Below are 25,911 nucleotides of genomic sequence, written 5' to 3' on the forward strand. Positions count from 1 at the left end.
TTTTGGACCCCCTTTCAGGTAGTTGAAAGCAGCTATCAAATCCCCCCTCATTCTTCTCTTCTGCAGACTAAACAATCCCAGTTCCCTCAGCCTCTCCTTATAGGCCATGTGCTCCAGCCCCCTAATCATTTTTGTTGTCCTCCCCTGGACTCTTTCTAATTTTTCCACATCCTTCTTGTAGTGTGGGGCCCAAAACTGGACACAGTACTCCAGATGAGGTCTCACCAATGTCGAATAGAGAGGAATGATCACATCCCCCGATCTGCTGGCAATGCCCCTTCTTATACAGCCCAAAATGCCATTAGCCTTCTTGGCAACAAGGGCACACTCTCAACTCATATCCAGCTTCTCATCCACTGTAACACCTAGGTCCTTTTCTGCAGAACTGCTGCCTAGCCCCTCGGTCCCTAGTCTGTAACAGTGCATGGGATTCTTCCATCCTAAGTGCAGGACTCTGCACTTGTCCTTGTTGAACCTCATCAGATTTCTTTTGGCCCAATCCTCTAATTTGTCTAGGTCCCTCTGTATCCTATCCCTACCCTCCAGTGTATCTACCACTCCTCCCAGTTTAGTGTCATTTGCAAACTTGCTGAGGGTGTAGTCCACGCCATCCTCCAGATCATTAATGAAGATATTGAACAAAACCAGCCCCAGGAACAACCCTTGGGGCACTCCGCTTGATACTGGCTGCCAAGTAGACATGGAGCCATTGATCACTACCCATTGAGCCCAACGATCTAGCCAGCTTTCTGTCTACCTTATAGTCCATTCATCCAGCCCATACTACTTTAACTTGGCGGCAAGAATACTGTGGGAGACTGTATCAAAAGCTTTGCTAAAGTCAAGGAATAACACATCCACTGCTTTCCCCTCATCCACAGAGCCAGTTAGCTCATCATACATCTGGTAACAGACATTTTCACAGGTACTGGACTAGGTGGATTTATTGTCTGATCAGTATTTCAATTTTTATATTCCTGTGGCAATTCCCATTTTCAACTGAAGTCAAAGAAATAACATAGTTGTAAAGGGGGCGTATTTTGGTTCCTAAAGCGGGAGTGGGGAGGAGCCACTGACTCTCAGAAAAAAATCAGTCGTGGGCCACATAGTGCCACGCAGGGGGGTAGGGAGGCCTGGGGTTGCACCTAGGCTCCAGGGTGGGGCCAGAAATGAGGGGTTTGGGGTGCAGGAGGGGGCTCCAGGCTGGGGCCAAGGGGTTTGGAGTGTGGGAGCAGGCTCAGGGGTGGGGGCGTGGGCTCTTGGAGGGGGCTCATGGCTGGGGCAGGGGGCTCAGGGTGGAGGTATGGGCTCTGGGAGGGGGTTGGGCGTGGGAGGAAGCTCACGGTTGGGGCAGGGATTGGGGTGCAGGAGGGGTCTCATGGCTGGGGTGAGGGGCAGAGGGAATTAGGGTGCGGGAGGGGGTTCCAACCTTGGGCGGGGGCTCAGAGTAGGCTCTGGGGGTGGGGTGGGGTGCAGGAGCGTGATCAGGCCTGGGGCAGCGGATTAGGGTGCAGGAGAGGGTAAGGGAGGTGGGGGTGGAAGGTGCTCCAGCCGGGCGCTGCTTACCTCAGGTGGCTCCTGGTAGGCAGCGGGGCTAAGGCAGTCTCCCCCCCTACCATGGCCCCGCGCCGCTCCTGGAAGCAGCCAGGATGTGGCCAGGCAGTTCTGCGCGGTGCCCGCACCCACAGGCGCTGCCCCTGCATCTCCTATTGGCCACTGTTAGGGTGACCAGATGTCCCGATTTTATAGGGACAGTCCCGATTTGTGGAGCTTTTTCTTACATAGACACCTATTACCCCCCACCCCATCCTGATTTTTCACACTTGCTGTCTGTCACCCTAACCGCGGTTCCCGGCCAATGGGAGCTGCAGGGGCAGGGCCTTGTGGGTGGGGGTAGGCACACAGGGACTCGGCGCTTTCTTGGATCGCCCCTGCGGCTAGGGGCCACAGGAGCAGCCGACCGACTGGCCTGGCACCCTAGCTTCTCCCCGCAGCAGGGTGAGCCGGCAATCACGGCTCCAGCCCTCCAGGGCGGTGCCGAGGCTCACGGCTTTCGGCCTCCAGCACAGAGACTTGCTGCAGGCTGGATGAAATTAAGCAAGGGGCTGGAGGTTCCCCACTCCTAAAGGCTCAGAAAAAGACACATATTTGAACTGTCTCTGATAGCTCCTCCTTATTGAAAAATATTCAGAAAAATAAAGGATTTCCCTTTAGCCCCACATTCCAAGTAACATTTCATAAAGGTATCAGTGAATCATTCCTCCCACATCAAATGAATTCACTTGTGTATCACGGATAGAACTGGTTTGGGAATCTATCTTTTTCTAGGGCAGTTTCAGACTACACTTGTATTTACAATAGATTGTGTTCAGGTAGGAATAAAGAATAGGAATATAAGAAATTTTACAGACTATAAACCAAAGGAAAGAAAGGCACTCAGGTAACATGGTGATGGGGTGCAGTATAAGGAGGATAAATTTATGGATAAACTCACATAAAATTGATTCTTACAGGCCAATGTGAAATGAAGGCGTCTCCTCTTATGGATTAAGACAACAAAGATTTTTTTCACCAATACCTACACAGTGAACTATACGATTATGATTAGTAAACAGAAAAAAACGATGCACTTGAGTGTGTGAATGAGCACATGGGTAAGATTTAAATGTAGGTGAAACTTTTGTATCAAGGTGCTGAAATGCCTCATAAAATCTCCAAAGTGTGTATAATCCCCCTCCAGCTAATCAGACTGCATGAGAAAACTATTCCTTCCAAAGTAAATAGAAATCATGCTTATAACTTTAGCCTCTTCCTTTAAAAGATTGTCTACAGATTTTCAATGAACTTCATTCATTAGTATGGGAAATACATGCTCTTAAGAAAAACAGCAGAACTTCTATAAATACTGAAATAGACGTTTTGGTTTTTCTTCTCTTTGCCCTAGATATTACAGACTAAATCTATTCTTTCAGCTGGTTCCTCATTCTAGTTAAAGTCCCAATGCATATTTTCATTTGAAAATCTAAATCATGTTACAAATTTCAGAAAGGGTGGCTTCTTATTCAGAGTGACAGCCTGATATACTCTGTGATTTCCCACAGTGCCATTACTGGGGCAAATTAAGTGTCAGGTTCCAGACTAATTCATCACTTATTAATTAACAATATCAACAAACCCTTTTTCATTACTGATAACACATTTTACAGACTACCAGAAGGATTTTTTATTACTAAACTTATCTCAAAAGCTCTTTCCTGTTATCTACCGCAATAATAAAAAAAAATCATCATTCAATCATAATTTTAATGGCTGATCATTTTTCCCTTCACTGAAATTAAATCATAAAAGCTATTTAATTAACTTGAATGGTAATTGAATGACTTTAATCATGCAAAGAATTAAAATGAAAGATGCTTTCTCCCCAAACCTTACAACATGTAATGACAATGCTGTGCCATGTGGCCTTACACAACAAACTGTCTTTCTTGTTCATAAATAAAGCTTTTCTATTAACATCACAGTTTCTTTCAGCTTGTAATGGAGAACTTTGAGGCCTTTTGTAAAGTTTATGAAAACAAAAAAATATGGCATGCACTCTAAACTACCGTTTTACATGTTGATCTAGCTGTACAGAACATTATTAAAACTGCAAAGTTACTACGCCATCCAGCTCCTGTTACTTCAGACTCCCACTGATTTCAGTGACACTGGATTGGCCCTAGGTTACAGAGCCCTGTAAATTATACGCAGCCTTTTACATGAAACATTTGTGCGGTCCATAACGTTACACTCAAAGATGAACATTTGCAGTTCATGATAAAATGTTATTTTGAACTCTCCTGTTTTTGGTAAAAATCACAGTTTTGCCTTTTATTTGCCATATTGTAATGTGCTGTCTATCCGCTGCTAATGAAGAAGTTTATCAAATACCTGGCCTAACAGGCAGTTGAGATTTGCTGTATGCTTCCTGAGACTGCAAAGAGGAAAGCTACTTAATACTTCAAATGGTTTTATAAATCCCCTCTCTCAATACCTATTCTTTGTGGTTCTAGAGGACTAAGGAAGAGGTTCAAACATGGAGAGTAAAGGGAGCTAGAACAGAAAGTAAAATGTCCTGTTTAAGGAGGCCATGTGGATCGATTGCAAATCTAATGAACATATAAAAAAATCACAGGTTGGAAGAACACTCATACTTCTATCAAGAAGGCAGGACAGCCACCCAAACACTTTCAAGCCCATCCCTACAGGGACTAGAAGTGATTGCTTTCAACTGCCTATACCCCAGCAAGCCATCTTCATCCCCATTCTTTAAAAATGTAGGTCTGGTTCTCAACATTATTACCTATATGTCCCTTGGTCTCTTTACTGATCAATATTAGGCCTCCCTTTGTGAGGTGAACACAGCTCATTTTAATTCAGTGCGGTTAACACCAAACTGATGCTTCATGCACTAACAGGTCCATGCCATGACAGTGTCAAGCATGTTTTGGGATTAGAAATAACATTTGGAAAAACTCTGGCCAAGTAAGTAATTATGCCCCAAATGATTTTGTGCCTGTTGGCTTGGGTCACTGATGGAATGGATTTTTTTTTTCACATTTTTTATATGCTGAGATAGTTTCCAAAAATCTTGAGTTGCAAGTCTCTAAACTATTGACTTACAGTTACATATGTCTATTAATTAATCACACATTGTATAAATTACCATAAATCCTGTGAACAATTATGAACAAAATCATATAGAAAATGTATGAAAATACTTTCATTTTAAAGCCTAACTGTGGAAATTATAAATAATTGTACCTAAAGATACTATGTTAGTCAATGGTGCTTCGATCCAAAAGTGTCTAGAAAAGCCTAAAATATATAGACTCCTTCAACAATAAACATTATTTTTTCCTTATGTTCAATTCAATGTAATGTTCTTTTCATGTAGACTTTTTCAGGTATTTGCTCTCTGTAGAGAATTTGAAATGTAATACAGTGTTTTTGAACATACAGCTTACTTTTTAGAAGTATTTTAAAAATGTAAAATAAAACTTCAGGAGAGCTGGACAAATAGTAACAAACTGATGACTAAATAATTTGTTTAAATAATGGAAGTTGTTGAATAATCAGTCACTTAAAGCTTTTTCTTACACATATACTTTTATAAACCAATTCATTTTATCACTGTTAAGCACATTCTCATATTTAATAAGGGAAATATTTTAAAAATAATATTTCTAATGCTAAGACAAGATACATATTAGAAGCCCAATAGAGGAAGCAACAGAGGGTCCTGTGGCACCTTTAAGACTAACAGAAGTATTGGAGCATAAGCTTTCGTGGGTGAATGCCCACTTCACCAGACACAAGGCTTGCGTCTGATGAAGTGGGCATTCGCCCACGAAAGCTTATGCTCCAATACTTCTGTTAGTCTTAAAGGTGCCACAGGACCCTCTGTTGCTTTTTACAGATTCAGACTAACACGGCTACCCTATGATCTACAACCCATACTGGACAATGACCCCTCACTTTCACAGACCTTGGGAGGCAGGCCAGTCCTCGCCCACAGACAACACGCCAACCTTAAGCATATTCTCACCAGCAACCACGCACCGCACCATAACAACTCTAACTCAGAAACCAACCCATGCAACAAACCTTGATGCCAACTCTGCCCACATATCTACACCAGCAACACCATCACAGGACCTAACCAGATCAGCTACAACATCACCGGCTCATTCACCTGCACGTCCACCAATGTTATATATGCCATCATGTGCCAGCAATGCCCCCGTGCTATGTACATTGGCCAAACTGGACAGTCATTAGGCAAGAGGATTAATGGACACAAGTCAGATATCAGGAATGGCAATATACAAAAACCTGTAGGAGAACACTTCAACCTCCCTGGCCACACAATAGCAGATGTAAAGGTAGCCATCTTATAGCAAAAAAACTTCAGGACCAGACTCCAAAGAGAAAATGCTGAGCTCCAGTCCATTTGTAAATTTGACACCATCAGATCAGGATTAAACAAAGACTGTGAATGGCTATCCAACTACAGAAGCAGTTTCTCCTCCCTTGGCGTTCACACTTCAACTGCTAGCAGAGCACCTCACCCTCCCTGATTGAACTAACCTCGTTATCTCCACACTGATTTATACCTGCCTCTGGAAATTTCCATTACTTGAATCTGAAGAAGTGAGGTTCTTACCCACGAAAGCTTATGCTCCCAATACTTCTGTTAGTCTTAAAGGTGCCACAGGACCCTCTGTTGCTTTTTACAGCTTCAGACATGGCTACCCCTCTGATACATGGCTACCCCTCTGTTACTCAATAGAGGAAGATAGTTAAGCACCTGAGTAACTTTAAAGAAGTCTGTGGGATAATGTATGTGCTTAAAGATACGCACATGCTATGATGAATTGGGGTTCTGTCTGTACAACTTATGCATTCTGATTGATATTGTGAAGTTGTATTATGAAAAATCTGTTGCGTCATCAACGCCTATATGTATGTGGATCCATCATCGTTGACAGGGCTTGCAGCATGTACACACCAGCCAGATACAAAGAGACCTACTTAAGGACAAGGGTAATAACTTAACCTTTTCTGAGGGCTATGCTAAAAAAGTAGGTGCATCTTTAGAAATCCATTTTTAGATCCCCCACCCCACCTCTCCAGCTGAGGGAGCGGGGAAACTAAGAGCAGTGGAATCTTACCAGGAAAAGCACAAAAGACCAGATAACCAGGATGGTTTAAATAAAGAAACAAAGACTCTGGACAACCCAAGGGACATTAACCCTAGCCCAAAGGATGGCTTGGAGGGTGAGGAAACTGAGGTAAGAACATGCACTTAGTGTTTACTGCTCTATGTGATCTGTTCTTCCCTGTGCTTTACATGATTAAGTATAAGACAGCACAAGGGGGTAAGACTGTGCAAAGTGTGTGTGTTGACTGCTTCACAGCCACTCCATGCCCTTCGGAGAGTTATACATTTTATAGGTAGATTTCTGGGAAAGGGAAATAGCATAACTCAACTTGGCCAAGAGGGAGTACTCACTAGGATCTGTGACCCCTGCTTACGTACCTTCCTAAATCAAGGCCTGAGAAACCAATCATGCATTGTGTTTGTACCCAAAACTCCCACTGAAATCAATGCAGAGCTGTGACCAAGTTGAGTTATGCAACCAAGCTCACTTCAAGGGATTTTTGCAAGGAGGCTGCTGATGGCCCTCCTTATTCTGTAGAAGCACCCCTCTTTATGGTGGCCACTAACATGCCGGCATAGTAGAAAACAAACCCTCTGCATTCTAAGACAGCCGTTGCCTCATGCATGCTCGACTAGGATCTGATTCAACTCCCATTTAGTCAAAGGGAATCTTTCCATTTATTTTAATGAAAGTTTGATTGGCCTCTACTCCCCATTATTTATGCTACATTCACTCTGGCAATACACAAAACAGACCCCCAAAATTCACCTGATGTGAAATGATTTTTTAGAATATTAAAATATAAGAAGTGTTAAATGTCACTGTCTATAAATAGCTCTGCTGCTGCTACCAGAAAGTTGAGCCAAAAACCACTGATTTAATAGCCACGGCTAACCAATTACCATTCAGATGATATTGACTGGTCTTTTTGATTAAAGTGCTCAGTTTGGATAGTGGAACACTGTAGTAGATACTACAATGTAAGACAATGAGACTATGCAATTAAAAGTAGTACTGCAAAGACATCCAAAGTGTCTTAATTAACTATGACATTAAATGTATAAAGGTTCATGGAGCCTTTCCTGGGATTCTGTAGACCGAACAATTTGAGAACCAAGCAATAGTATGTGTGTGTGTGGGGGGGGGGGGAGGGGGAGTCAGAAAGGCAGATGTCCAGGAGAGCTCTCTCTGTATTAATAAATGGCCTGCAGAAGGAAAACACTGGAGAATTACAGCTAGAGAGAATTCAGTTTATTAACTGGGAAATAGCATCCCACCCACATAAGAAACATGCATTTAATAGCCGATGTTTTCTGTTTATACCATGCTGGTTAAAATGCAGCATATTGCTTACAGCAGAGGACTGGAAACTGGCCCTGACCCATTGATGCACTTAAGAACATATGTAACTTTAAGCACATGAGAAGTCTTATAATCTTCTTGTCTGGGAGGTATATACATGCTTAAGGGCTTTGCTGGATTGGAGCCTATAGCTGGTTCTACAAATAACTCACTATGTGGTCCTGTAAGTCATTTAACCACTCTGTTCTTTAGTTTACAGTAAAATGAGCTAAAAATAGCTTATTTCACATATGGTGTTATGATACTTAATATTTCTCTTTGAGATTCTGTGATCAAAGTGCAATATATTATTAAGGTGTCTTCTTAATCTAGGTTCTGCAGTCTATTTGGTTTATCTAATCATACAGGTAAACTTCCAGATTCTGAGATCTACTTCTAAAGATGTGTGTTGTCTGTACATCTCAAGATGGCTTAATTAAGATTCAACTTCAAGATACTATGCAGGACCGGATATTTTTTTCACAATGACTCATCTGTTATGGGTTGCCAATTTATACAGCCAAAGTACAGTATGAGAAGGTTTACTTTTGCTATGCCCACTAGAAAGCTTCTGAAATTCAAATGTTTCTCTTTCCTAAGAACCAAAGTATTCAACAACTGGAAACATATTTCTTTGTATTTTAGAAAGAAAGAAAGAAAGAAAGAAAGAAAGAAAGAAAGAAAGAAAGAAAGAAAATAATTAGAATGTGTTACAAAAGTTTAAACATAGATTTTGGGGAGAGAGGGGAACAAAGGGAGACTATATTTTAGTTCAAATGGTGAATATACCAATATTGACACTGCTGTGCTTAAGACCCAACTACAGATTGAATCTGTGATTTTATTTATAGAAATCGGTAAGCTAGGAAATGCAATTACTATCTGTAAATCATTTTGCTATAACTGTCTACTTCAATATTCTTAAATAGCAAAATGCAACTGAAGCTATTTTAGTTAAAGGCTGCAGAAAATAAATCCTTTTGGCAACACTCATCTCTCAAGGGATTTGATGTTCTCCAAAGTACTTGTTGGTATTAAGCAAGCAATCTCTCACTTCTAACAGGCTTTCTTATTGATATGTATGAGCTAAGTAGTTTATTATTTATAGTTAAATGTGAAGTGATATGTTAAAAATACAAAATTAAGGAAATTGAATATTACATGACCTAAAGCATTTAATTACAATACAAAATAGCTTCAAGCCTCTCTAAGTTATTCCCTTAGAGGTATAGTAGCACTATTATAATAAAATTATGGTTCCTAGTTACCATGGGCCAACAAATGAGACATAGTGAAATAATTGTGTGCAGTGTAGTTGTACCCACGTTGGTCACAGGATATCAGAGGAAAAAAAGGGGGTTGAGGAATTATCTTTTATTTGGGCCAACTTCTGTTGATGAGAGAGACCAGCTTTCAAGCCACACAGAGCTCTTCTTGACGTCTGGGAAAGGTATGGACCACTACCCTTGAATGGTCCCTTAGAATACATGCTAATTACTTATGCTGAGCAATCTGTTCCACCTTGCATTTAGGTGTGATGCTGGTTGTACCTTTCCCAGACCCGAAGAAGAGCTTTGTGTGGCTCAAAAGCTTGTCTTTCTCAGCCACAGAAGTTGGCCCAATAAAAGATAATGCCTCACCCACCTTATCTCTCTAATGCTCAAATAAGACATTTCTGTACACCTGAGAAGAGCATGTATTTTTGGTGCAAACCAAAAAGCAGTCCGTCACCCAGGCCATTTTATAGCTAATAAAAATATCAATGCATCAATCAACAGTCTTCAATCTAAATCATCAGATCACTTTATCACTTCATTGGCAAAAACAAACAAACAAACAAACAAACCTATCTAGGGCAAGGCCTTGTCTTCATGGCTAGTTAGTGAGCAGCAAACTGAGCTGTAAATCTACATCACACTAGCCTGCTATGCACTAACTGGCCACTTGGAACCATGCACTAAAAGTTCCATTCTGTGCTTTGGCATACTGCTGTTTCAAACTTTCACACCCTAACATTCTTAAGGCCATGTTTAGACAACCACTTATTTCAGCAAAACTTATGTCGCTCAGGGGTGTGAACATCCCCCTGAGCAACATAAGATTTTTTGGCATAAGTGGTCGTGTGCACACCTCTATGTCCATGGGAGAGCTTCTCCCGCCGACACAGCTACAACTGCTCGTCAAAGTGGTTTTATAATGTTGATGGGAGAGCTTTTGCCCATCAGCATAGAACAGCTACATGAGCGATCTTACAGCAGCACACCTGCATTGGTACAGCTATGCTGCCGTAAACTCACTAGTATAGACACGGCCTAACACATCTGAAATAGGAAGGGAGGAGACACATTCAGAGGCAAGAGTAACATACCCTAATGTTAAAAGCAAAGATGTGCAAATGTCCAGTTTATTTGGAGTACATTTTAACAAACAACAAAAAGCTGTATCTATATAGAAAGAGAGATTGATGTAGCTATGTAGATATAATATAAAGAAAAATAGGATTCTTAAATGCTTATTTAGAGCCCTGATAATCCATGGATTCTACAGATACTTCTAATATTATGGTACTGATATCACTATTTGAATTTGAATGTTTAGAGAACTACACTGAAGTAGCAGGTTTTTGGATTCCACATCTGTCTGAGTTACTGATCAAGGGTCCTTCAATCACTATGGCAGTAGACAAGGCAGGAGGAAATTCAGAGTTCACTGTATCCCAGCATTGATATGTATAATCTCTTTTCCGTTGGCTTAGCCAAGAGATAGAAGTTGTTGATAGACAAAGATCCCACTCTGCTGCCAAATGCAATATTGCTCATTACTAAAGCATTGACTGTCCATGCCTAATCCATGGACAAATCCCCCAATTTTGCACATATTACCAAATGTTGGTAGGATGGTTCTGTTGGACTGGTTTTCCAACAGTTGACACTGACAAGATATTTGGTACAGCATAAGCCTAAAGGGGTTCAGGAATGAGTTGGCATGGCAGTGCTTAGTTCATACAACCTGAAGTCTAGGAGGTCTCCCCTTCCAACCCTGGATCAAATATGGTGTTTTCTTTTGGGGTATAATTCCTGGGGAATGGATGTTGGGACTAGGTATGTTGTGCAAATAACCCCCTACGCTGCAAAGTCTGTGTGAACTTATGAAATTCCTTACTAGATCTGGGTGATTTTTTTTGACCGAACCTTTATTTCAATGAAAAACGTTCTTCCCCTAGATTAGGGATGAACCACAACATTTTGTGTCAATTTCAGCAAATTATTTCAGACAAACCCTCCCAACCTAAAATTTGTTTAGAATTTTTTTAAATGAAATGTTTAACTTTTTGTTTCGAAATGACTTAATTTCAAAATTACCTTTTTTTTCTACATTACAAGGAAAAGTCATGAAGAGCACTCCCTCATCTCTTTGTCAAGGCAAGTGTAACTACGTTTGCTGGACGTGGATCATGCTCCATTTATTTATGCTCTTGGTCTCCTTGAGATTAGAAGATTATTATGTGTACTACATGTGTCTTGAACATTTCCAGAAGCTTAAGCAAGTCCAAAATGTGCTTAATCATCTGTTAAGCTGAGTTCTGAACCAAGAACACACAGCACAATTGCTCTGTGAATTGCACCAGCTATCGGCTTCTGGGTGGACCTGAAGGTGTTGATTTTGATTTATGGTCCCCTTAATAGTTTGGAATAGTGTAATTCCAGACACATTGGAGCTCCAGCATCCATAATGTAAGAGAGGGTAGCTGCAAGTTGTTTCAGTAATGATCCTTCAGTTCAGGAACTTGCTACCCTCTGTAATCTTACTCAGTCCTGTTCTACCCCAGATCTGTTAAAAGATGCACTAGAAACCATGGGTGTCAAAGGGGTGAAGGAGCACTGGTTTTGGACTTAGGATATGTTGGATTTTGAGAAAAATGGGCATTGAAAGAGGGCACACTTTATCTGGTTTCATTATATTGGATTTTGGCCCCTATAAATTTTGGCCAACATTTATTATTAGGGCCTCAAAAAAATGAAGCCACATGTATTTAGTAACCTCAGTTTAGGAGGCTAACTTTAAGCACCCAAGTTTGAAAATGGGGCACCCAGAAAGTTTTGGACATGAACCTATTTTAATATTTGGTTAAAAAAATCAAAATAAGTAAATAAAACGTGTGTTACTTCCTGGGGGATTTTTAAAGACCCTCTTCTAATAGAGTAGTCATTTGATTTGTCAATTAAAACACTATCTTCTGAAAAATGGCTCTGCCTAAAATTAGAAAAGAAGGAAAATCCCATGTAATATTGCCTTTTATATCAGATGTTCTGCCACCAGAATATGAAGTGGTTGTATTAAAGCTAATTGAGTACTTACAATTTACACTGGCATACATGACTACTAAAAAGCCCTGGTATATCCCCAGACATTCTTCATATGCCCACATGCATACATACACACATATACACAATTAATTAGACACATATCTTTATCGTGAAACTATGTCCCACCCAATGGCTAAGTACTGTTTAAATAAATAATATTTAGGCTTCCAAATACAGCAATTATATGACATCATTATCTTGTATACTATTTACTGCCCAAATTGTATGGTTATCAGATTTTGCAATATAAGAACATAAGAATGGCCATTCTGGGCCAGACTAATGGTCCTTCTAGCCCATTATCCTGTCTTCCAACAGTGGCCAGTGCCAGATGCTTCAAAGGGAATCAACAGAACAGGACAATTATTGAGTCATCCATCTGCTGTTGTCCAGTCCCACCTCCTGGCAGTCACAGGTCTAGGAACACCCGGAGCATGGGGTTGCATCCCTGACCATCTTGGCTAATAGCCATTGATGGACCTATCCTCCATGAACTTGGCTAATTATTTTTGAACTCAGCTGTACTTTTGGCCTTCACAAGATGCCTTGGCAACAAGTTCCACAGATTGACTGCATTGTGTGAAGAAATATTTCCTTATGTTTGATTATTTATTTTTGCCGTTTTTTCCCTATCTTTTAACCAGTTACTGATGCATGAAAGCACCTTCCCTCTTATCCCACGACTGTTTACTTTGCTTAAGAGCCATTGCTAAGGGACCTTGTCAAAGACTTTCTGAAAGTCCAAGTACACAATAACCACTGGATCACCCTTGTTCATATGTTTGCTGACACCCTTAAAAAATTCTAATACATTGGTAAGGCATGATTTCCCTTTACAAAATCAGTGTTGACTCTTTCCCAAATTATCTCATCCACAAAGGTGGCCCCTATGCCCATGAAAAGCACTATTGACTCACTTGCAGGACTGGCATCTAGAAGAATCCCACAACTGAGAAAGAAGGCTAGAGTGGAGATAAAAACTGCCTGGCTTAGAGAGGAAGTGAAAATATGTGTGTGCATCTATATCTATATATAGATATATATATAAATACACACACACACACAAACAAAATGGGAAAAAAAGGAAGTTGATATAAATTAATATAAATTAGAAGTTAGAAATTGTAGAAAAATATAAGGGAAGTAAAAGGGGAAAAAAGGAGAAATCTATGGCCAGCAGAGTTAAGGAGAACAAGAAGATTTTTTTAAAGTATATCAGGTGGAAATACTTGGTCCAAGTATTTGGTGGAAATAGCAGATATGTCAGTAAAAATGCAGAAAAGCAGAAACATTCAACAAATATTCCCGTTCTGTATTTGGGAAAAAGGCAGATGATGTATTCATAGCAGATTATGATGATTAAATACTTTCCATTCCATTAGTAACTAAGGTAGATGTTAAACATCATCGACTAAAGTTAGACATTTTAAAATCATCAGGTCTGGATAACGTGCATCCAAGAGTTTTAAAAGAGCTGGCCGAAGAGCTCTCTGGACTGTTGATTTCCAATAAATCTTGGAACACTGGGAAAATTCCAGAGGACTGAAAGAAAGTTAATGTTGTGCCAATATTTTAAAAGGATAAACAGATGACCCACATAATTATAGGCCTGTCAACATGACATTAACTCTAGACAATATAATAGAATTATATGAAACTTGATTATCAATTAATTAAAAGATAATACTATAATTAATGCCAATCAACAGGAGCTTATGGAAAGTAGATCTTGTCAAATTAAACTGATACAATTTTTGATGATATTACAAGTTTGGTTGATAAAGGCAACCGTACTGAGGAACATCTGTTAGGCATTTGGCTTTGTAATCTACAATATTTTGACTAAGAAACTTGAATGATACAAAATCAACACAGCACACATTAAATGGATTAAAAACTGACTAACTAATAGGTCTCCAAATGGAGTTGCATATGGGAAATCATCACCCACAGGGATCATTTTGTCCTATTTAATATTTGAATGACTGGGAAGAAAACAAAATCATTAATGATAATGTTTGCAGATGACACAGATGAGGGAATGGTAAATAATGAGTACATGTCACTCATAGAGAACAATCTGGATTGCTTTGTCAGATGAGCACAAGCAAACAATATTAATTTCAATACACAGACATGCAGAACCACACATCTAGGAAAAAAGGATGTAAGCCATACTTACAGGTTGGGGGATTCTAACTTGAGAAAAAGTGACTCTGGAAAAAAACTTGGGGATCACTGTGGATAACAAACTGAACATGAGCTCCTAGTGCAACACTTTTGCTAACTCCACATTTAAGGATTGCATTAACAGGGGGACATTGAATTAACAGAAGTAGAGAGGTTATATTCCCTCTATATTTGGTAATATAGACTACTAATGGAAGAAAGATGTTGAAAAATTGGAGATGGTTCAAAGAAGAACTATATGAATGATTAAAGGATTGTAAAACATGCCTTATATCAGGATATTCAAGGAGCTCAATCTATGTAGCTTATCAAAGAGAAGGTTAAGAGGTGATGAGATCAGACTGTAATCACCTATATGGTGAACAGAAATTTGATAAACACGAGCTCTTCAGTATAGCAGACAAAGATATAACAAGATCCAATAGCTGAAAGTTAAAGCTAGACAAATTCAAACTACAATTAAGGTAAAACTTTTAACACTGGGGCTAAATAACCATTGAAACAACTTACCAAAGGTTGTAGTGGGTTCTCCATCACAGAAAACTTTTCATTCAAGATTTTTTTTTTCTCTAAAAGATATTCTCAAATCTAACCATAGCTATTCAGCTTGAAACAGGAATTAATTCAGGGAAGTTCTCTGGCCTGTGTTATGTAGTAGGTCAGACTATATGATCACCATGGTCCATTAAGGCCTTAAAATCTAAGAAAACATTGCTAGTGCAAATACATATCAAGTAGTAAAAGTAAAAGATGATGTATTTATCATCCATTTCCTGTACATTTATGTAAAGAGTAAACAGCATTTTCAGTTGGCCATGATGAATCAGCTTTTATTTTGTAACAGTAAAAAGAACATGCTTGGTATTATAATTCTTTATTGCAGTGGAACTGGATTTGGAAGTTTTCAAATAATTATCTACACTTACGTTGCTAGTTAAGAACTACAAGAACACTGAAAGATTAAGACCTTTCTCAATTACATTTCATCCTGTCAAGGTATATTAGCTAAACCAGTATGCTACTACATACAAATAGCTAGACGATAGTTACAAACCAATGTTAAATATATACTAGGTAGAGCTTGACAGTATGCAAATAGATTTCTAACAAAGTCATTACATCGGATTAAGGTAATTTCCATGAAACAAACTAACCTGCACCTTAAAGCTGGCATGTCAAAGTCAATAAATTTTTATGAGTTTTTGCTACTGAGCCAACTCCAGCAGCTAAATTACCAAACCTCATTAGAAGATGTATATGGCCATCAAAGTCTAATCAGGCATCCGGACATTTGTAGTAAAAAGTTTATAACAAACATCTCTCTCTCTCGCTCTCATACACACACACACATAGATACACACACACACACGCCCACACACACACACATACATACACACACCCCTCTACATATCCAAGTCACACTATCACTAATACAACAGCTACATTTGATTAGGGTAGGATTTAAAAAAACAAACAAACCTCAGCATTGGCTTAAATCTACTCATCTTGAGGTCAAGGGTAGAACTCCCGTAGACTTAAGTGGGAACAGAGTAAGCCTAATGCTGAGTGTTTTTGAAAATCCCACACTTAATGGAAGGTTGAGACAAGAAACAAGGAAATTTGATGTTAATATTAATTCCTTTCTTTATTTCATAATGAGGCACAATTGCATGATAATGCCTGTATGTTGAAACATGAACTTTTAATTATTTGGCTTGTTTTAATCTGTTTTATGGTTTAAATGTTTTTCCAACATAGTTTTGGGCCTCTCATTTTTCATTAAAAAGTGCTTTGAGGGGGGAAAATGAAGGATCATGGTATGGAGATCAGATTCTTCATCTATAAAATAGGGATAACAATATAAGTAAACTGGAAAGGTCCAAACTACCTACCTGAGAGAGATACTTTGCAGAATATCTAGGTAATGTTTATACACTGCTGCTGGTTTATAAAACATTGTATAGAAAATATATTACATTTATTATCTAGCTGATTAAACCCCTATAGTTTGATTAGGCTGCATATTTTACATCCATTGTCATACTCTGTTCATACAAAGTTTTCTGGGAATAATTAATAAGAATGGGCGGGGAGGGGAAGCATGTCACGGCTTCGGCCAGCCGAGGGGGATGGGGGGGGGGCACTACGAGCTGCCATCAGCCCAGAGCTCCTCTAGCTGAGGGGAGGGGAGGACAGAGGGTCTTGGGGCTCCAGCCCTGGGGAGGGCGCAGACAGAAGGGGCGAAACTGGGGGCTAGCCTCCCCAAAGGGGGGCTCCACCCGCCACCCATGTTAATAAGAGATCACACAAATACAAGATTTCTTAATATTTTGTTTTCCCATCTATAATGAAGGAAATAACATGCATACATTAGCCCTCATTTGCCTTATTTAAGAGAATTAGTCATATTCTTTCATTGTTGGCTCCTTCGAAATCACAGGCCCTAATCGTTGAAAGATTTATGCACGCGTCTGACTTAAAAGTTAAGCACATGCTTAAGTACTTTGCTGAATATGGATGGACTTAAGCCTGTACTTTTATGCTTTGCTGCACTGACGTCTCAGTGTCCTGATTCTAGGAGTTCTTCCCATTAATTTTTAGTATGCATACTAGATTATAAATTGGGTCTCTCATTGATTGTATGTGTACACACATACTTTCTTCCACCAAGCGGCAACTAAGGGTGAATTGTTGGCCTTACTGAAGTCAAGGGAAGTGGTTCCATTGACTTCAATTGGATCCAGATTTCACCCTAAGTATTTTTTATAATTAGAACAACACAGTGCAGAATTTCATAGTTAGACTGTTTGAAAGATCTGCATGCTAATGAATTAGACACCGGTAAGATGATTACGTCACAATCAAATGTACAATCATTTTGTGCTAATCCGAGACTAACATACAGTTTTGTTCATTAGAATCTATTTTGCTGAGTGAAGGAATGTTGGCAAAAACATCCGGCTTAGAGTATATTCTTTTTGAAAAGTGCCTTGGGATTTTTTTCACTTCCATCCAGTCAGTGATGTGGAACTTTAAAAAGAAAAAAAAAAAAAAAAAAAGTCTCTTCTGGAGAATGGCAGCATTAGTGATACAGCACCTCTACCCCAACAGCGATGCCGTGTCAATTTTGGGTATGAGGTACTGCCAGCTGAGACAGAATGATACTGTATGAAATTTGATACAATCTGTAGTAATTACCACAAAGAACCAAAGGATTCATTATAGTCTCTCAAGTACACACATTTCTTTTAGTATTGTGTTAGCACATTTAGGGGTCAAAATTATGCCCCAAAATATTACTTTAATCATCCACCCATTTGCTAAGGCTTTTTTCTACCATAAGAAGGTATAATGTTTATAAGAGTTGGTGAGTAATATGCAGGGCCGGCTCCAGCATTTCCAGCAGCAGGACCTTCGCTCCTAGAGGGAGTGAGGGACCTGCCGCCCCCGAATTTCCGCAGGTGCCGCCCCTCTCCCTTGGCCGCCCCAAGCACCTGCTGTTAAGCTGGTGCCTGGAGCCGGCCCTGGTAATATGGCTGGGGATGTTGACTGTGTTATTTAAGGCCAAAATTCAATAAGATAATTAAGCACATGCCTAACTTTAAGCCTCTGAGCGATCTTCGCATGCTTCAAGGGCCTGATCCAAAACCCATTAAAGTAAATGAAAAGACTTCATTGAGTATCATCGTGAACTTTGGATCAGGCCCAAAATTAGACACATGCTCAAGTACCATGTGAATTATGTCCTAACATATTTGTGGCAAACTCATCCTCTCACGAAGCTTCAACTACCATCTCTACATGGATGATTTAAAATCTATCTTTCAATTCCTGACCTGTCCCCTTCTGTCCAGTATTGCATCTCTAGCTGTTTTTTCCTGACTTATATGACTTGTTCTACTGACAAATCAAACTTAACCAAGGCCAAAACTGAGCTTTCCAAAAAAACTTCTCTCACATTCTTCCTGTTCTCTACTGCCTTCTCTATAGGCATACACGAAACCTTCATACGCCCTGTCACTCAGCCTCATGATCTTGGGGTTACCTTCAATTCTCCTCTTGCTTTGTACCCCTATACTCAGGCTCACAAGAAGAGATGGTCAGGAATTCTTCAGCAAAATTGTTTTTCATTTGAAAATGCAAATTCATTGAAACTTTTTGTCAGGCCCAGGATGGAATTTTGGAGGCCGGGGGAATGATGGAAAGAGATAGTTAGGACAGTCACCTGAAATTTGTGAGACCCAGGTTCTACTTTTGAGTGTTTGACTTTGCAACTTAATAATATTATTTAAACATTGTTTGAGTCTAATTTCCTAGTTTGTTTTTCAAACGAACTGGAAAAACAGAAATCCGATCATATGCCACCACATTAACACCTATATAGGTCATTAGCAAGGTTGGAACCTTTTGATCTACTGCATAGACTTCTCCCATGTGAGCTGACAGACCGCAGTAAGCTGTCCTCATCTATGTGAGCCAGCGTTTGAAAGAGATGAGACACACACTTTGCCAACAGGTTTCACTGATACTTACTGACTGCTAAAGAATGCTGAGATAGGAATCCTGGGTTCCATTCCAGGCTCTAGAGAGAAGTGTGCTATTGTGGGCACAGAATCGTCTGCACATTCCTGCCACGCTTGACCCCTTCTGTGCCATCCCCTGTCCCTGTCTCTTTCCCACCCCTGGCTCCTTGCCTACCCAGTCCAGTCTCCACTCCTCAGGCTTCTCATCCCAGTCCCAGTATCCTTGTGCAGCCAGTCCCAAATTCCCCCTCTCCTGCTCCAATTCTTTGTCCCCAGTCTCTTTGCCCAGTCACAGTTCCCCTCTTCTGTCTCCTCTGTCCTCCCCCACTAGCTGCCAGTCCTAGCTCCCCTCAATCCGAATTTCACGTCCTTGCTCCAAAACATTGGGGCATTCGGGTATTTCAAGAGAAGATTGCAAGAATTTTTTTTTTAAATGGGCAAAACAATGTATTACTTCCTAGACTTGTTCTCACAAATGTCTGGACTGTTTTGGTTAAAATCAAATTAAAACAAAAATCAGCCTGAGGCAGACATCTGGCATACAAAATGTCAACCCAAACAGTTAAGTCTGGCAAAGTTATAAGCAACTGAAAACAAAGTCTTATCATGGGAAGTGTCAGGCAATCTTGAAAAGAGGTGGTGTTACCAGCTCCATCTGTAATATACTTCTAAGGCAGCACCATCTTCTCAGTCTCCAAGCATGGAATCTATAAGGGGCAGACTTTGTGTCCTTATTTGTGTCTTGTGAAGCACAGTTGGCACTTAAATAAATGAAAACAATAATACTTCATAATAAACTGTAATTATGCCATGGTTTAATTGTGATGCCTCCAAATTATTCCAAGGTATGGTCTTTACTAAAATCCCATTGTAGTCAAAGGAAATTCTGCCTGAGTAAAGTCTTCATGTCTGCACTCTTCAATTATTTTTCTATTATGTAAATTTACCTAGATAAATCGGCTATAGACACATTATAAATAGAAATGCATAAAATATGTACACTTCTTAGCTAATTAAATATGCACATATGTGGAGCACCAAAGATTTGGATTCACCCAGCTCATTGGGATTTATGTAACTGCTCACCTACAATCTGGCCTTCAATAAATACAGATAAACCAAATGATTAAATTACTCTATAGACTGTACATGCAAAATATAATCTCCAAGATAATTTATAGCACCAGTGCAACTGTTGGACTATTTCTGCTCACCAATGGAAGGAAAGGATTCACAATCTAGCTCTGAGCGATTAAAATTTTGTTGACCTTTAGCTGGGCAAATATTCACCATATATAATATATATGCATCCCTACTGACACCAGATATTTCCTAGCTCTTGATATCAGTTCCCAGCTAGCTATTAAAAATCTTGGAAATTCAATTTTGAATGTCTTACATTGTATACACAGCAATTTAATAATGTGAAATGGTTATACCTATCAGATCTTTTGGAGACTCTTAAAAGTAAATATATATCTTTTCCTTTTGGACTAAGATTATTGCATGAATATTCATCAGATGAATGACTGATATGATTTAGTGCTACCTTATTTATTGTGGTCAATGATACAAAACATGGAACTGTATATGATTTGATCCTGGCTACATACAGAGTTGGACTACCGCTTTCCTCAGGCTCCCCACCATCTGAAATCTTGCCGACAGTGCCTAATTCTTGGGGCTGAGTATTCTCAGTAAAGAGCCATTGCTGCTAGAATTTGATTCCCCATCTGGATCTGAGAACTTCAGTTCAACTTGAATTTCTGAATGATTCACAATGATTTCAGAGGTTGATATTGTCATTCTATATGCAATCATAAATATGACTTTATATTTTGTGTTTCTACGGAGAGAGATTAATGACTGCAGATATTAATGACTGCAAAAAAATAAAGATTTAGCAAGAAATAGACAAGAAGTGGCATTTCAAGAACAGATTATTGACAACAGCCTATTTGTGGGCTGCTTATTTTTTGTCCAAAGAAATCTCATAATTAAAGTGGCTTAGGGGTTACTTATAGATATATATAAGCTTAAAGTTTAAGGGTGAAATCCTGGCCCCTTTGAAGTCATGGGACTTTTGCCATTGATTTCAAAGGAGCCAGGATTCAACAGAATAACCTTAAAATATGGGCGATATTCAAGAGATGGTCTAAAAAATAAGGTCCTAGAGCAAGAGCATAGTTGGACTTCTTTTCTTTCCTCACTGGTCACAAATAAGGTGACTCTTAACTTTGAAAAAATCATCATTGCTTTGTTTAGTTTTTCCCAAAATCACCAGCCTCATTTGAATGTTTTACTGTGACTTTACTAGCCACAGACTTGGCAGACATGCCAAAGAGATCTGAAATCTCATCAGCTAAGAATTCTGCTGCTAAGGGGAAACATCCCAGTTCTTTCTGGAATCTGTATGTCTCTTTTAACCAAAAGACCTTTTCTTTTGATATGCCATCCAGTCAAACGAACAATGCTTGAGTGACAAATGACATGCCTAACCCTCCAGAAAGGAATCTCAACCCCTTTCTTAGAATAGTTTTTATTTTTCTATCTGAAAGACCAGACAAAGATACATTACCCTGTCTGGGAATTGATGATGTAATCGCAATGTTGAGAAAAGAACCTCAACATGCTGCTGTGGTGTGGTGTGCTGTTGTGTGGATGTTTTCTTTGTTTGTTTGTATAACTTAATAAAAAGTTGGACTTGTAAAACTCAGATAGGTAGACTGTCCTAAATTTCTGAGTCTCTATTTTCCCAATTCAGTGTGGAATAGACACATCCGTCTGTCAATTTTCTGAGTGTCAAGAAAAAAAACCTAATTCCAGCACAGCAGAGTTTGAAAAAATGCATAAGCCCCTAGAGCTTTTAAAACAAGTTTAATTAATAACTTGATGTAATCATGGTTAACAGTTCTTGAACTATTTTGCCCTGCAGAGGTAGTGGCACTTTCCTCTTCTTACGCCACAGAATCAAAAAAGAATAAAATAGATTTGCTTCTCTTGTCAGCTTAGACTATGAGGAGGGAGAGCTTGATAAAGAGTTATCAAGAAATGTGTGTATGTTGAGAAGCACAGGTTAAAGTGACCAATTTTCATAGATACATACAATTAGGAACAGTAGGACCCAGAAAATCATGTAGAACCTGATCCAATTTCCAGTGAAGTCAGCGGGAGCTTTATCAGACCTCTGCTCTAGTCCAATCAACACTGAAGGATGTTTACCTATAACATACTATCAAATGGCTTCTACCAAAATATCTTGATAAGCCTTAAGTCAACCTATATTTTCAATGAACCTGCTCTAAAGAAATATTGTGTGGTATTCAACCTTCATCTTCCTTTGCTCTATTTCATTCCAAGTTGAACCTAACAGTTATACTCTCATCCTGAACAATTCCTCTCCTTCCTTAGCACTTACATTCTTCAAATACTTGTGCAGATTATTATATCCCTCTTCATTCAAGTTAAATCAAAATATTAATATTTAGTCCTTTTACATTTTCCTGGCATGATGACAGTAACTGGAAATATTGACCCTCAAAGGGGGGGTTAGGGCCTACTAAAGATAACAACCGAGCACTTTCAAAAATAGTATATAGTAAACTATTAAGAACTACATTTAGAGAACCAAAGGAGGAAGCACTTGTTTCAGCAGCTCTTCCCTCAATCTCTTTTAGCCTTTTCTTTTCGCAATGGCTCTATTTCTCCCCTTTTGTTCTGAAGGGGGCAATGGCCTACTGTAGTAAGAACTTGTATGAAAAATGTGTTCAATTTTCTTCCTTGAAATAGAAAAGGCAATGAACCCAAGTCACAGCAAAACAGCTTGTGACAAATAAGGTATGTTCTACTTTCCTTTTTTTACTCAGCCATAATAGAAAAAATATGACAACGTGACACACAGAAATGTATGTAGGCCATCTTGATATGTCCCTAGGAAACTGAAAATTTGCCCCAAATTCTGATTGATTCTCTCTGGCAATAACTACCAAGATGGAAGGCCAATGAATCTATGCTGCTCCAAGAGCAGAAACCAGTTTTATATTATCAAAATAAAATGTCTCTTCAGTGTCATTTTAAAAATAATGTATATGTCTGAACAGTTTTTGAAAGGTATGTTTAAAAATAATTCAAGAGTAATCTGCACACAAAAATACGTCAAGAAGCATAAGTGGAGAGACATTCTTATAATAGAGGCACTCCTATCAAACTAGAATGCAAATGATTTGATGATAGATTTTTCTTCATTACTGCTTTGATTTAGGAGCTCATCTTGTCAACTTTTACCCTCCCACCTCTCCTCTTGCCATATTTATGCACTTTCAGGCTCTACTTTTCCTCTCAAGAAAATAGGACTATATTTCAAGAAACACTGCCATGTAGCTTTGGTACAAAAAATAACATTTGAAACTTATATACACACAACTATCTATATCTATAGCTCCATACATAAAACGTGTGTGTGCACATGCGTATTTAAATATTGTTCGAGCAATATTCGCAACCCAACCAGAGCAGCATTGTCAGAGATGCAGCTAGTGAAACTGACTGGAAACAGTAGCATAACAGTTACTCTTTTTTTCTTTGTTTTTTTTTTGTTTGTTTGTTTGTTTTCTTCCGAAGACTATCTGGTTGGAGCAGACTCCCAATAAATTTTGACAATCTCTGTCCAACTCTTCCTTCCCCAAAGCCATTTCCTTTCAGTTTGTAGTGACTTTGCCCTCTCTGGGTGCAAATACTTAACTACCATGTGTAGTCTCACTGGGACTATTTGCAAGACTGGGACCTCAGTTTGTGTCGTTCTGTGTTGCATTACTCCTGCTTCTCCCGGTAGGCCATGATCCTGCAGTGATTTACACACATGCTTAAATGTATGTATTATGTGTTGTCCCACTGAACTCCACGGGACGGTTCACAGTTTGTAAAGTTAGGGATTAAGTATGTCTTTTCAGGATCATGGCCTTTATACAGTAAACTCTTCCAGGTAGGCTTCTGTTATTATCTGGTACACACTCACCTTGTTTTACCGCACTACACATTTACACTCCTGTGTTTTGTAAATAACAATAATTATAAAGTGTGTATTTTCCAAGGTGAATTACGTGCAAAAAAGCACAAATGTGGAAAGTAAATTGGATATTTTTTTTAAATCATCCTTAATTATATTAAGTGTTAGAAATACCAGTATAGGCAATGATCTGCGTGTTTTTAAATATAGAATTTTTGACCTTTAAACATTCTCTTTTTAAACAAACTTTGGGCCTGTTTTACTATAACCTTTACATGAATAATCTTTATTCATGTAAACAGTCCAACTGAAGAATTATTTGTATGAAAAAGGGTTGGGCAATCAGATTATGTATGAGTTTACCAATACTGAACGTATGGATAGTAACAGTGATGAAGCATGAATTAATCTATTACCTTCTGAATGGAAGGATGAAAATTAAACTTGAAGAACAGCCCAAGTATATTTTTACTAGTTATATTTATACTAAGTCCAGTGTAATCATGGCCTGAAAAAATACAACTTAAATTGTAACGTTCATCCGAGTAACGTGTTGATCACCTTTGCAACTGAACCTCCACTAGTAGGTGGAGAAGCAAATTCTATTGTACTCTTCATAAGTCCTTTTTCCACTTTTTATTTTTCAGAGTTTTTTTCCCCCTTTAAATTACTTCAAATCTTTATTGAAATATGTTTTATTCAATAAATACTGATTGAACACATACCCAAGCTATTTACAGATGTACATCAGCAAAAATAAACAAACTCTCTCCCTCCTCTGACCCCACCCAAAAAATCTGGCAACTTTATAGGTCTATTAATCCAATTGAAAATGTAGCTGTTGTATTTAATGAGTAAATTGCCATATGACCTAATCTTTTACATGCATTTTGAAATACCTAGCACAATTTTCCAGTACTCTAAAGAGGAAAAAAAATATTTTTGTATCCTTATGAAGACAATTATACAGAGAAAAAGGGGAAAATAAGAAAGGTCAGTGAATGATAATTGTATCAAGGAACCCTACAAGTCAGATGCAAAACAACTTATGGACCATCCAATTCTATCTCCCTTCTCATGAGGAACTAGTCCTTAAAGTACATTTTCCAGTACTTTGTTCAGGCAAGTTTTAAAAAATCTCAAGCAATGGGGTGTTAAGTACTTCCCTTAACAGACCATTTGACACTCTCGTGGGAGTCCCTGTCAGGAAGTTATCTGGATAGTCAGCATAAATTTTCTGTTTCTTAATTTCAACCCACTACTCATTGTAAGGATCCACAATAAATAATTGCTCTGTCTTTAACATTCTTCTAATATTTGTCAATTGTTAACATGTATCCCTTAGTTATTATAGCCAAGCTATAGTATACATACATAGCTCTTTGAATCTTTCCTCATGGGTCAGTCCTTCCAGCTCCTTATTTGTTGCTCTCTGAACTTTCTATTTTGTCAGCATCTGGTAACGTGGACCAGAAACAAATTCTACACAGAGCACTACAGAGAAGAACTATTGTAATCCTATTGTGTGATATGATGTCATTACTATAAGTGCAGCCATTTCACATTGAAAATTCATGTCCAGCTCATTGTCCATTATCTCCTCAAGGGTTTGCCTCTACCCACCCCTAAGATGTACTAGTGGACAGTTTCTAAGATGAATCTCATTTTGTTACTTTCCACCTATAGCAGGAACCTAATCTCTCGAAATCCCTTATAATTTCTCTCTCTGTTCACTGCTGTTTAGAATGCCTCACAATTTGGGTATCATCTGTAAACTCCAT

At 38.9% G+C, this 25,911-nt stretch overlaps 1 protein-coding gene across 7 annotated transcripts in view; it reads right to left on the reverse strand.

Moving 5' to 3' along the window:
• CTNNA2 (catenin alpha 2) overlaps positions 1–25,911 on the reverse strand; it is a 766,120-nt gene that overhangs the window by 236,792 nt on the left and 503,417 nt on the right. The gene's annotated exons all lie outside the window — the stretch shown is intronic.

The sequence above is a fragment of the Chrysemys picta genome, chromosome 5, assembly GCF_011386835.1.
Source record: "Chrysemys picta bellii isolate R12L10 chromosome 5, ASM1138683v2, whole genome shotgun sequence".
NCBI classification, from domain to species: Eukaryota; Metazoa; Chordata; order Testudines; family Emydidae; genus Chrysemys; species Chrysemys picta.